At 40.6% G+C, this 9,476-nt stretch overlaps 38 pseudogenes; all 38 read right to left on the reverse strand.

Moving 5' to 3' along the window:
- Positions 1 to 37: 37 nt before the first annotated feature.
- LOC134897010 (5S ribosomal RNA) lies at positions 38 to 156 on the reverse strand (annotated as a pseudogene).
- Positions 157 to 263: 107 nt separating this feature from the next.
- Positions 264 to 382, reverse strand: LOC134897457 (5S ribosomal RNA; annotated as a pseudogene).
- A 104-nt stretch (positions 383 to 486) lies between these two features.
- On the reverse strand, positions 487 to 605 carry LOC134889761 (5S ribosomal RNA; annotated as a pseudogene).
- A 107-nt stretch (positions 606 to 712) lies between these two features.
- On the reverse strand, positions 713 to 831 carry LOC134891327 (5S ribosomal RNA; annotated as a pseudogene).
- Positions 832 to 938: 107 nt separating this feature from the next.
- On the reverse strand, positions 939 to 1,057 carry LOC134896877 (5S ribosomal RNA; annotated as a pseudogene).
- Positions 1,058 to 1,164: 107 nt separating this feature from the next.
- LOC134893212 (5S ribosomal RNA) lies at positions 1,165 to 1,283 on the reverse strand (annotated as a pseudogene).
- A 107-nt stretch (positions 1,284 to 1,390) lies between these two features.
- Positions 1,391 to 1,509, reverse strand: LOC134894340 (5S ribosomal RNA; annotated as a pseudogene).
- A 330-nt stretch (positions 1,510 to 1,839) lies between these two features.
- On the reverse strand, positions 1,840 to 1,958 carry LOC134886986 (5S ribosomal RNA; annotated as a pseudogene).
- Positions 1,959 to 2,065: 107 nt separating this feature from the next.
- Positions 2,066 to 2,184, reverse strand: LOC134897981 (5S ribosomal RNA; annotated as a pseudogene).
- A 107-nt stretch (positions 2,185 to 2,291) lies between these two features.
- LOC134896132 (5S ribosomal RNA) lies at positions 2,292 to 2,410 on the reverse strand (annotated as a pseudogene).
- A 108-nt stretch (positions 2,411 to 2,518) lies between these two features.
- Positions 2,519 to 2,637, reverse strand: LOC134897776 (5S ribosomal RNA; annotated as a pseudogene).
- Positions 2,638 to 2,960: 323 nt separating this feature from the next.
- LOC134890738 (5S ribosomal RNA) lies at positions 2,961 to 3,079 on the reverse strand (annotated as a pseudogene).
- A 107-nt stretch (positions 3,080 to 3,186) lies between these two features.
- On the reverse strand, positions 3,187 to 3,305 carry LOC134897953 (5S ribosomal RNA; annotated as a pseudogene).
- Positions 3,306 to 3,412: 107 nt separating this feature from the next.
- Positions 3,413 to 3,531, reverse strand: LOC134898204 (5S ribosomal RNA; annotated as a pseudogene).
- Positions 3,532 to 3,638: 107 nt separating this feature from the next.
- On the reverse strand, positions 3,639 to 3,757 carry LOC134897221 (5S ribosomal RNA; annotated as a pseudogene).
- A 107-nt stretch (positions 3,758 to 3,864) lies between these two features.
- Positions 3,865 to 3,983, reverse strand: LOC134893277 (5S ribosomal RNA; annotated as a pseudogene).
- A 107-nt stretch (positions 3,984 to 4,090) lies between these two features.
- On the reverse strand, positions 4,091 to 4,209 carry LOC134895413 (5S ribosomal RNA; annotated as a pseudogene).
- Positions 4,210 to 4,316: 107 nt separating this feature from the next.
- Positions 4,317 to 4,436, reverse strand: LOC134898497 (5S ribosomal RNA; annotated as a pseudogene).
- A 107-nt stretch (positions 4,437 to 4,543) lies between these two features.
- LOC134895872 (5S ribosomal RNA) lies at positions 4,544 to 4,663 on the reverse strand (annotated as a pseudogene).
- A 107-nt stretch (positions 4,664 to 4,770) lies between these two features.
- On the reverse strand, positions 4,771 to 4,889 carry LOC134893616 (5S ribosomal RNA; annotated as a pseudogene).
- Positions 4,890 to 4,996: 107 nt separating this feature from the next.
- Positions 4,997 to 5,115, reverse strand: LOC134897011 (5S ribosomal RNA; annotated as a pseudogene).
- A 107-nt stretch (positions 5,116 to 5,222) lies between these two features.
- LOC134897458 (5S ribosomal RNA) lies at positions 5,223 to 5,341 on the reverse strand (annotated as a pseudogene).
- Positions 5,342 to 5,445: 104 nt separating this feature from the next.
- LOC134889760 (5S ribosomal RNA) lies at positions 5,446 to 5,564 on the reverse strand (annotated as a pseudogene).
- A 107-nt stretch (positions 5,565 to 5,671) lies between these two features.
- On the reverse strand, positions 5,672 to 5,790 carry LOC134891326 (5S ribosomal RNA; annotated as a pseudogene).
- Positions 5,791 to 5,897: 107 nt separating this feature from the next.
- On the reverse strand, positions 5,898 to 6,016 carry LOC134896879 (5S ribosomal RNA; annotated as a pseudogene).
- A 107-nt stretch (positions 6,017 to 6,123) lies between these two features.
- LOC134895657 (5S ribosomal RNA) lies at positions 6,124 to 6,242 on the reverse strand (annotated as a pseudogene).
- Positions 6,243 to 6,349: 107 nt separating this feature from the next.
- On the reverse strand, positions 6,350 to 6,468 carry LOC134892777 (5S ribosomal RNA; annotated as a pseudogene).
- Positions 6,469 to 6,798: 330 nt separating this feature from the next.
- On the reverse strand, positions 6,799 to 6,917 carry LOC134894346 (5S ribosomal RNA; annotated as a pseudogene).
- A 107-nt stretch (positions 6,918 to 7,024) lies between these two features.
- LOC134898269 (5S ribosomal RNA) lies at positions 7,025 to 7,143 on the reverse strand (annotated as a pseudogene).
- A 107-nt stretch (positions 7,144 to 7,250) lies between these two features.
- On the reverse strand, positions 7,251 to 7,369 carry LOC134897222 (5S ribosomal RNA; annotated as a pseudogene).
- Positions 7,370 to 7,477: 108 nt separating this feature from the next.
- Positions 7,478 to 7,596, reverse strand: LOC134897777 (5S ribosomal RNA; annotated as a pseudogene).
- A 323-nt stretch (positions 7,597 to 7,919) lies between these two features.
- LOC134890740 (5S ribosomal RNA) lies at positions 7,920 to 8,038 on the reverse strand (annotated as a pseudogene).
- A 107-nt stretch (positions 8,039 to 8,145) lies between these two features.
- LOC134897954 (5S ribosomal RNA) lies at positions 8,146 to 8,264 on the reverse strand (annotated as a pseudogene).
- A 107-nt stretch (positions 8,265 to 8,371) lies between these two features.
- On the reverse strand, positions 8,372 to 8,490 carry LOC134897256 (5S ribosomal RNA; annotated as a pseudogene).
- Positions 8,491 to 8,595: 105 nt separating this feature from the next.
- LOC134891522 (5S ribosomal RNA) lies at positions 8,596 to 8,714 on the reverse strand (annotated as a pseudogene).
- A 107-nt stretch (positions 8,715 to 8,821) lies between these two features.
- On the reverse strand, positions 8,822 to 8,940 carry LOC134896009 (5S ribosomal RNA; annotated as a pseudogene).
- A 107-nt stretch (positions 8,941 to 9,047) lies between these two features.
- On the reverse strand, positions 9,048 to 9,166 carry LOC134895821 (5S ribosomal RNA; annotated as a pseudogene).
- Positions 9,167 to 9,273: 107 nt separating this feature from the next.
- Positions 9,274 to 9,392, reverse strand: LOC134896795 (5S ribosomal RNA; annotated as a pseudogene).
- Positions 9,393 to 9,476: the final 84 nt, after the last annotated feature.

Genomic DNA, 9,476 nt, shown 5'->3' on the forward strand with positions numbered 1-9,476 from the left:
GGAATGCATCAACAGAACGGTGTTGGCAGTATATTAATACCTACAGCACCTTGTATTTCCAGGTGGTCTCACATCCAAGTACTAACCAGGCCCAACACTGCTTAGCTTTCAAGATCAGATGAGATTAGGGTCAACCAGTGTGGTGTGGCTATAGATGAGCTTTGTGGTTTCTGTTAGAACTTTTCTACTTCTAACTACTGGTACATAAATGAATATGTTTGAAAATGGATTGCATCAACAGAACCGTGCTGTTATTATAAAAATACCTACACCACCTTTTATTCCCAGGTGGTATCCCATCCAAGCACTAAACAGGTCCAATACTGCTTAGTTTCCAAGATCAGATGAGATTGGGTGTATCCAGTGTGGTACGGCTGTCGATGAGCTATGTGGTTCTGTTAGAGCTTTTCTACTTCTAACTACTGGTATAAAAGAATAAGTTTGAAAATGCAATTCATCAACAGAACGGTGTTGGCAGTATAAAAATACCTACAGCACCTTGTATTCTCAGGTGGTCTACCATCCAAGTACTAACCAGGCCCAATACTGCTTTGCTTCCAAGATCAGATGAGATTGGGTGTAACCAGTGTGGTGTGGCTGTAGATGAGCATTGTGGTTTCTGTTAGAAGTTTTCTACTTCTAACTACTGGTACATAAATGAATAAGTTTGAAAATGGAATGCATCAACAGAACGGTGTTGGCAGTATAATAATACCTACAGCACCTTGTATTCTGAGGTGGTCTCCCAACCAGGTACTAACCAGACCCAACACTGCTTAGCTTCCAAGATCAGATGGGATTGGGCGTAACCAGTGTGGTGTGGCTGTAGATGAACTTTTTGGTTTCTGTTAGAACTTTTCTACTTCTAACTACTGGTACATAAATGAATAAGTTTGAAAATGGAATGCATCAACAGAACGGTGTTGGCAGTTAAAAAATGCCTACAGCACCTTGTATTTCAAGATAGTCTCCCATCCAAGTACTAACCAGGACCAACACTGCTTAGCTACCAAAATCAGATGAGATTGGGCGTATCCAGTGTGGTGTGGCTGTAGATGAGCTTTGTGGTTTCTGTTAAAACTATTCTACTTCTATCTACTGGTACATAAATAAATAAGTTTGAAAATGGAATGCATCAACAGAACGGTGTTGGCAGTATAAAAATACCTACAGCAGCTTGTATTTCCAGGTGGTCTCCCATCCAAGTACTAACCAGGACCAACACTGCTTAGCTTCCAAGATCAGATGAGATTGGGCGTAGCCAGTGTGGTTTGGCTGTAGATGAGCTTTGAGGTTTCTGCTATAACTTTTCTACTTCTAACTACTGGTACATAAATGAATAAGTGTGAAAATGGAATGCATCAACAGAACGGTGTTGGCAGTATAAAAATACCTACAGCACCTTGTATTTCCAGGTGGTCTCCCATCCAAGTACTAACCAGGCCCAACACTGCTTAGCTTCCAAGAACAGAAGAGATTAGGGGTAACCAGTGTGGTGTGGCTGTAGATGAGCTTTGTGGTTCCTGTTAGAACTTTTCTACTTCTAACTACTGGTACATAAATGAATATGTTTGAAAATGGATTGCATCAACAGAACCGTGCTGTCAGTATAAAAATACCTACACCACCTTTTATTCCCAGGTGGTATCCCATCCAAGCACTAATCAGGTCCAATACTGCTTATTTTCCAAGATCAGATGAGATTGGATGTATCCAGTGTGGTACGTCTGTAGATGAGCTATGTGGTTCTGTTAGAGCTTTTCTACTTCTAACTACTGGTATAAAAGAATAAGTTTGATAATGTAATTCATCAACAGAACGGTGTTGGCAGTATAAAAATACCTACAGCGCCTAGCATTCACAGGTGGTCTCCCATCCAAGTACTAACCAGACCCAACACTGCTTAGCTTCCAAGATCAGATGAGATTGGGCGTAACCAGTGTGGTGTGGCTGTAGATGAGCTTTGTTGTTTATTTTAGAACTTTTCTACTTCTAACTACTGCTACATAAATGAATAAGTTTGAAAATGGAATGCATCAACAGAACGGTGTTGGCAGTATAAAAATGCCTACAGCACCTTGTATTTCAAGGCGGTCTCCCATCCAAGTACTAACCAGGACCAACACTGCTTAGCTACCATAATCAGATGTGATTGGGCGCATCCAGTGTGGTGTGGCTGTTGATGAGCTTTGTGGTTTCTGTTAGAACTTTTCTACTTCTAACTACTGGTACATAAATGAATAAGTTTGAAAATGGAATACATCAACAGAACGGTGTTGGCAGTATAAAAATACCTACTGCAGCTTGTATTTCCAGGTGGTCTCCCATCCAAGTACTAACCAGAACCAACACTGCTTAGCTTCCAAAATCAGATGAGATTGGGCGCATCCAGTGTGGTGTGGCTGTAGATGAGCTTTATGGTTTCTGTTAGAACTTTTCTACTTCTAACTACTGGTACATAAATGAATAAGTGTGAAAATGGAATGCATCAACAGAACGGTGTTGGCAGTATAAAAATACCTCACAGCAGCTTGTATTTCCAGGTGGTCTCCCATCCAAGTACTAACCAGGCCCAACACTGCTTAGCTTCCAAGATCAGATGAGATTATGGGTAACCAGTGTGGTGTGGCTGTAGATGAGCGCTGTGGTTTCTGTTAGAACTTGTCTACTTCTAACTACTGGTACATAAATGAATATGTTTGAAAATGGATTGCATCAACAGAACCGTGCTGTCAGTATAAAAATACCTACACCACCTTTTATTCCCAGGTGGTATCCCATCCAAGCACTACCCAGGTGCAATACTGCTGAGTTTCCAAGATCAGATGAGATTGGGTGTATCCAGTGTGGTATGGCTGTAGATGAGCTATGTGGTTCTGTTAGAGCTTTTCTACTTCTAACTACTGGTATAAAAGAATAAGTTTGAAAATGTAATTCATCAACAGAACGGTGATGGCAGTTACCTACAGCACCTTGTATTCCCAGGTGGTCTACCATCCAAGTACTAACCAGGCCCAATACTGCTTTGCTTCCAAGATCAGATGAGATTGGGCGTAACCAGTGTGGTGTGGCTGTAGATGAGCTTTGTGGTTTATTTTAGAACTTTTCTACTTCTAACTACTGGAACATAAATAAATAAGTTTGAAAATGGAATGCATCAACAGAACGGTGTTTGCAGTATAAAAATACCTACAGCACCTTGTATTTCCAGGTGATCTCCCATCCAAGTACTATCCAGGCCCAACTCTGCTTAGCTTCCAAGATCAGATGAGAATAGTGGTAACCAGTGTGGAGTGGCTGTAGATGAGCGTTGTGGTTTCTGTTAGAACTTTTCTACTTCTAACTACTGGTACATAAATGAATATGTTTGAAAATGGATTGCATCAACAGAACCGTGCAGTCAGTATAAAAATACCTACACCACCTTTTATTCCCTGGTGGTATCCCATCCAAGCACTAACCAGGTCCAATACTGCTTAGTTTCCAAGATCAGATGAGATTGGGTGTATCCAGTGTGGTGCGGCTGTAGATGAGCATTGTGGTTTCTGTTAGAACTTTTCTACTTCTAACTACTGGTACATAAATGAATAAGTTTGAAAATGGAATGCATCAACAGAACGGTGTTGGCAGTATAATAATACATACAACACCTTGCATTCTGAGGTGGTCTCCCATCCAAGTACTAGCCAGACCCAACACTGCTTAGCTTCCAAGATCAGATGAGATTGGGCGCAACAAGTGTCGTGTGACTGTAGATGAGTTTTTCGGTTTCTGTTAGAACTTTTCTACTTCTAACTACTGGTACATAAATGAATAAGTTTGAAAATGGAATGCATCAACAGAACGGTGTTGGCAGTATAAAAATACCTACAGCACTTTGTATTTCCAGGTGGTCTCCCATCCAAGTACTAACCATGCCCAATACTGCTTAGCTTCCAAGATCAGATGAGATTGGGTGTATCCAGTGTGGTGCGGCTGTAGATGAGCCTTGTTGTTTCTATTAGAGCTTTTCTACTTCTAACTACTGGTACATAAATGAATAAGATTGAAAATGGAATGCATCAACAGAACTGTGTTGGCAGTATAAAAATACCTACAGTGCCTTGCATTCACAGGTGGTCTCCCATCCAAGTACTAACCAGGCCCAATACTGATTCGCTTCCAAGATCAGATGAGATTGGGCGTATCCAGTGTGGTGTGGCTGTAGATGAGCCTTGTTGTTTCTATTAGAGCTTTTCTACTTCTAACTACTGGTACATAATTGAATAAGATTGAAAATGGAATGCATCAACAGAACGGTGTTAGCAGTATAAAAATACCTACAGCTCCTTGTATTCTGAGGTGGTCTCCCATACAAGTACTAACCAAGCCCTAATACTGTTTAGCTTCCAAGATCAGATGAGATTGGGCTTATCCAGTGTGTTGTGGCTGTAGATGAGTTTTGTGGTTTCTGTTAAAACTTTTCTACTTCTAACTACTGGTACATAAATTAATAAGTTTGAAAATGGAATGCATCAACAGAATGGTGTTGGCAGTATAAAAATACCTGCAGCACCTTGCATTCTGAGGTGGTCTCCCATCCAAGTACTAACCAGGCCCTAATACTGCTTAGCTTCCAAGATCAGATGAGATTGGGCGTATCCAGTGTGGTGTGGCTGTAGATGAGCATTATGGTTTCTGTTAGAACTTTTCTACTTCTAACTACTGGTACATAAATGAATAAGTTTGAAAATGGAATGCATCAACAGAACGGTGTTGGCAGTATAAAAATACCTACAGCACCTTGTATTTCCATGTGGTCTCCCATCCAAGTACTAAACAGGACCAATACTGCTTAGCTACCAAGATCAGATGAGATTGGGCGTATCCAGTGTGGTGTGGCTGTAGATGAGTTTTGTGGTTTTTGTTAGAACTTTTCTACTTCTAACTACTGGTACATAAATGAATAAGTTTGAAAATGGAATGCATCAACAGAACGGTGTTGGCAGTATATTAATACCTACAGCACCTTGTATTTCCAGGTGGTCTCACATCCAAGTACTAACCAGGCCCAACACTGCTTAGCTTTCAAGATCAGATGAGATTAGGGTCAACCAGTGTGGTGTGGCTATAGATGAGCTTTGTGGTTTCTGTTAGAACTTTTCTACTTCTAACTACTGGTACATAAATGAATATGTTTGAAAATGGATTGCATCAACAGAACCGTGCTGTTATTATAAAAATACCTACACCACCTTTTATTCCCAGGTGGTATCCCATCCAAGCACTAAACAGGTCCAATACTGCTTAGTTTCCAAGATCAGATGAGATTGGGTGTATCCAGTGTGGTACGGCTGTCGATGAGCTATGTGGTTCTGTTAGAGCTTTTCTACTTCTAACTACTGGTATAAAAGAATAAGTTTGAAAATGCAATTCATCAACAGAACGGTGTTGGCAGTATAAAAATACCTACAGCACCTTGTATTCTCAGGTGGTCTACCATCCAAGTACTAACCAGGCCCAATACTGCTTTGCTTCCAAGATCAGATGAGATTGGGTGTAACCAGTGTGGTGTGGCTGTAGATGAGCATTGTGGTTTCTGTTAGAAGTTTTCTACTTCTAACTACTGGTACATAAATGAATAAGTTTGAAAATGGAATGCATCAACAGAATGGTGTTGGCAGTATAATAATACCTACAGCACCTTGTATTCTGAGGTGGTCTCCCAACCAGGTACTAACCAGACCCAACACTGCTTAGCTTCCAAGATCAGATGGGATTGGGCGTAACCAGTGTGGTGTGGCTGTAGATGAACTTTTTGGTTTCTGTTAGAACTTTTCTACTTCTAACTACTGGTACATAAATGAATAAGTTTGAAAATGGAATGCATCAACAGAACGGTGTTGGCAGTTAAAAAATGCCTACAGCACCTTGTATTTCAAGATAGTCTCCCATCCAAGTACTAACCAGGACCAACACTGCTTAGCTACCAAAATCAGATGAGATTGGGCGTATCCAGTGTGGTGTGGCTGTAGATGAGCTTTGTGGTTTCTGTTAAAACTATTCTACTTCTATCTACTGGTACATAAATGAAAAAGTTTGAAAATGGAATGCATCAACAGAACGGTGTTGGCAGTATAAAAATACCTACAGCAGTTTGTATTTCCAGGTGGTCTCCCATCCAAGTACTAACCAGGACCAACACTGCTTAGCTTCCAAGATCAGATGAGATTGGGCGTAGCCAGTGTGGTTTGGCTGTAGATGAGCTTTGAGGTTTCTGTTATAACTTTTCTACTTCTAACTACTGGTACATAAATGAATAAGTGTGAAAATGGAATGCATCAACAGAAATGTGTTGGCAGTATAAAAATACCTACAGCACCTTGTATTTCCAGATGGTCTCCCATCCAAGTACTAACCAGGCCCAACACTGCTTAGCTTCCAAGATCAGAAGAGATTAGGGGTAACCAGTGTGGTGTGGCTGTAGATGAGCTTTGTGGTTCCTGTTAGAACTTTTCTACTTCTAACTACTGGTACATAAATGAATATGTTTGAAAATGGATTGCATCAACAGAACCGTGCTGTCAGTATAAAAATACCTACACCACCTTTTATTCCCAGGTGGTATCCCATCCAAGCACTAATCAGGTCCAATACTGCTTATTTTCCAAGATCAGATGAGATTGGATGTATCCAGTGTGGTACGTCTGTAGATGAGCTATGTGGTTCTGTTAGAGCTTTTCTACTTCTAACTACTGGTATAAAAGAATAAGTTTGATAATGTAATTCATCAACAGAACGGTGTTGGCAGTATAAAAATACCTACAGCGCCTTGCATTCACAGGTGGTCTCCCATCCAAGTACTAACCAGACCCAACACTGCTTAGCTTCCAAGATTAGATGAGATTGGGCGTAACCAGTGTGGTGTGGCTGTAGATGAGCTTTGTGGTTTATTTTAGAACTTTTCTACTTCTAACTACTGCTACATAAATGAATAAGTTTGAAAATGGAATGCATCAACAGAACGGTGTTGGCAGTATAAAAATGCCTACAGCACCTTGTATTTCAAGGCGGTTTCCCATCCAAGTACTAACCAGGACCAACACTGCTTAGCTACCATAATCAGATGTGATTGGGCGCATCCAGTGTGGTGTGGCTGTTGATGAGCTTTGTGGTTTCTGTTAGAACTTTTCTACTTCTAACTACTGGTACATAAATGAATAAGTTTGAAAATGGAATACATCAACAGAACGGTGTTGGCAGTATAAAAATACCTACTGCAGCTTGTATTTCCAGGTGGTCTCCCATCCAAGTACTAACCAGAACCAACACTGCTTAGCTTCCAAAATCAGATGAGATTGCGCGCATCCAGTGTGGTGTGGCTGTAGATGAGCTTTATGGTTTCTGTTAGAACTTTTCTACTTCTAACTACTGGTACATAAATGAATAAGTGTGAAAATGGAATGCATCAACAGAACGGTGTTGGCAGTATAAAAATACCTCACAGCAGCTTGTATTTCCAGGTGGTCTCCCATCCAAGTACTAACCAGGCCCAACACTGCTTAGCTTCCAAGATCAGATGAGATTATGGGTAACCAGTGTGGTGTGGCTGTAGATGAGCGTTGTGGTTTCTGTTAGAACTTGTCTACTTCTAACTACTGGTACATAAATGAATATGTTTGAAAATGGATTGCATCAACAGAACCGTGCTGTCAGTATAAAAATACCTACACCACCTTTTATTCCCAGGTGGTATCCCATCCAAGCACTACCCAGGTGCAATACTGCTGAGTTTCCAAGATCAGATGAGATTGGGTGTATCCAGTGTGGTATGGCTGTAGATGAGCTATGTGGTTCTGTTAGAGCTTTTCTACTTCTAACTACTGGTATAAAAGAATAAGTTTGAAAATGTAATTCATCAACAGAACGGTGATGGCAGTTACCTACAGCACCTTGTATTCCCAGGTGGTCTACCATCCAAGTACTAACCAGGCCCAATACTGCTTTGCTTCCAAGATCAGATGAGATTGGGCGTAACCAGTGTGGTGTGGCTGTAGATGAGCTTTGTGGTTTATTTTAGAACTTTTCTACTTCTAACTACTGGAACATAAATAAATAAGTTTGAAAATGGAATGCATGAACAGAACGGTGTTTGCAGTATAAAAATACCTACAGCACCTTGTATTTCCAGGTGATCTCCCATCCAAGTACTATCCAGGCCCAACTCTGCTTAGCTTCCAAGATCAGATGAGAATAGTGGTAACCAGTGTGGAGTGGCTGTAGATGAGCGTTGTGGTTTCTGTTAGAACTTTTCTACTTCTAACTACTGGTACATAAATGAATATGTTTGAAAATGGATTGCATCAACAGAACCGTGCAGTCAGTATAAAAATACCTACACCACCTTTTATTCCCAGGTGGTATCCCATCCAAGCACTAACCAGGTCCAATACTGCTTAGTTTCCAAGATCAGATGAGATTGGGTGTATCCAGTGTGGTACGGCTGTAGATGAGCTATGTGGTTCTGTTAGAGCTTTTCTACTTCTAACTACTGGTATAAAAGAATAAGTTTGAAAATGTAATTCATCAACAGAACGGTGTTGGCAGTATAAAAAATACCTACGGCACCTTGTATTCCCAGGTGGTCTACCATCCAAGTACTAACCAGGCCCAATACTGCTTTGCTTCCAAGATCAGATGAGATTGGGCGTAACCAGTGTGGTATGGCTGTAGATGAGCTTTGTGGTTTATTTTAGAACTTTTCTACTTCTAACTACTGGTACATAAATGAATAAGTTTGAAAATAGAATGCATCAACAGAACGGTGTTTGCAGTATAAAAATACTTACAGCAACTTGTATTTCCAGGTGGTCTCCCATCCAAGTACTAACCAGGACCAACACTGCTTAGCTTCCAAGATCAGACGAGATTAGGCGTAACCAGTGTGGTGTGGCTGTAGATGAACTTTGTGGTTTCTGTTAGAACTTTTCTAATTCTAACTACTGGTACATAAATTAATAAGTTTGAAAATGGAATGCATCAACAGAACGGTGTTGGCAGTATAAAAATGCCTACAGTACCTTGTATTTCAAGGTGGTCTCCCATCCAAGTACTAACCAGGACCAACACTGCTTAGCTTCCAAAATCAGATGAGATTGGGCGTATCCAGTGTGGTGTGGCTGTAGATGAGCTTTGTGGTTTCTGTTAGAACTTTTCTACTTCTAACTACTGGTACATAAATGAATAAGTTTGAAAATGGAATGCATCAACAGAACGGTGTTGGCAGTATAAAAACACATACAGCAGCTGGTATTTCCAGGTGGTCTCCCATTCAAGTACTAACCAAGACCAACACTGCTTAGCTTCCAAGACCAGATGAGATTGGGCGTATCCAGTGTCGTGTGGCTGTAGATGAGCTTTGTGGTTTCTGTTAGAACTTTTCTACTTCTAACTACTGGTACATAAATGAATAAGTGTGAAAATGGAATGCAACAACA

The sequence above is a fragment of the Pseudophryne corroboree genome, chromosome 3 (genome assembly GCF_028390025.1).
Source record: "Pseudophryne corroboree isolate aPseCor3 chromosome 3, aPseCor3.hap2, whole genome shotgun sequence".
NCBI lineage: Eukaryota > Metazoa > Chordata > Amphibia > Anura > Myobatrachidae > Pseudophryne > Pseudophryne corroboree.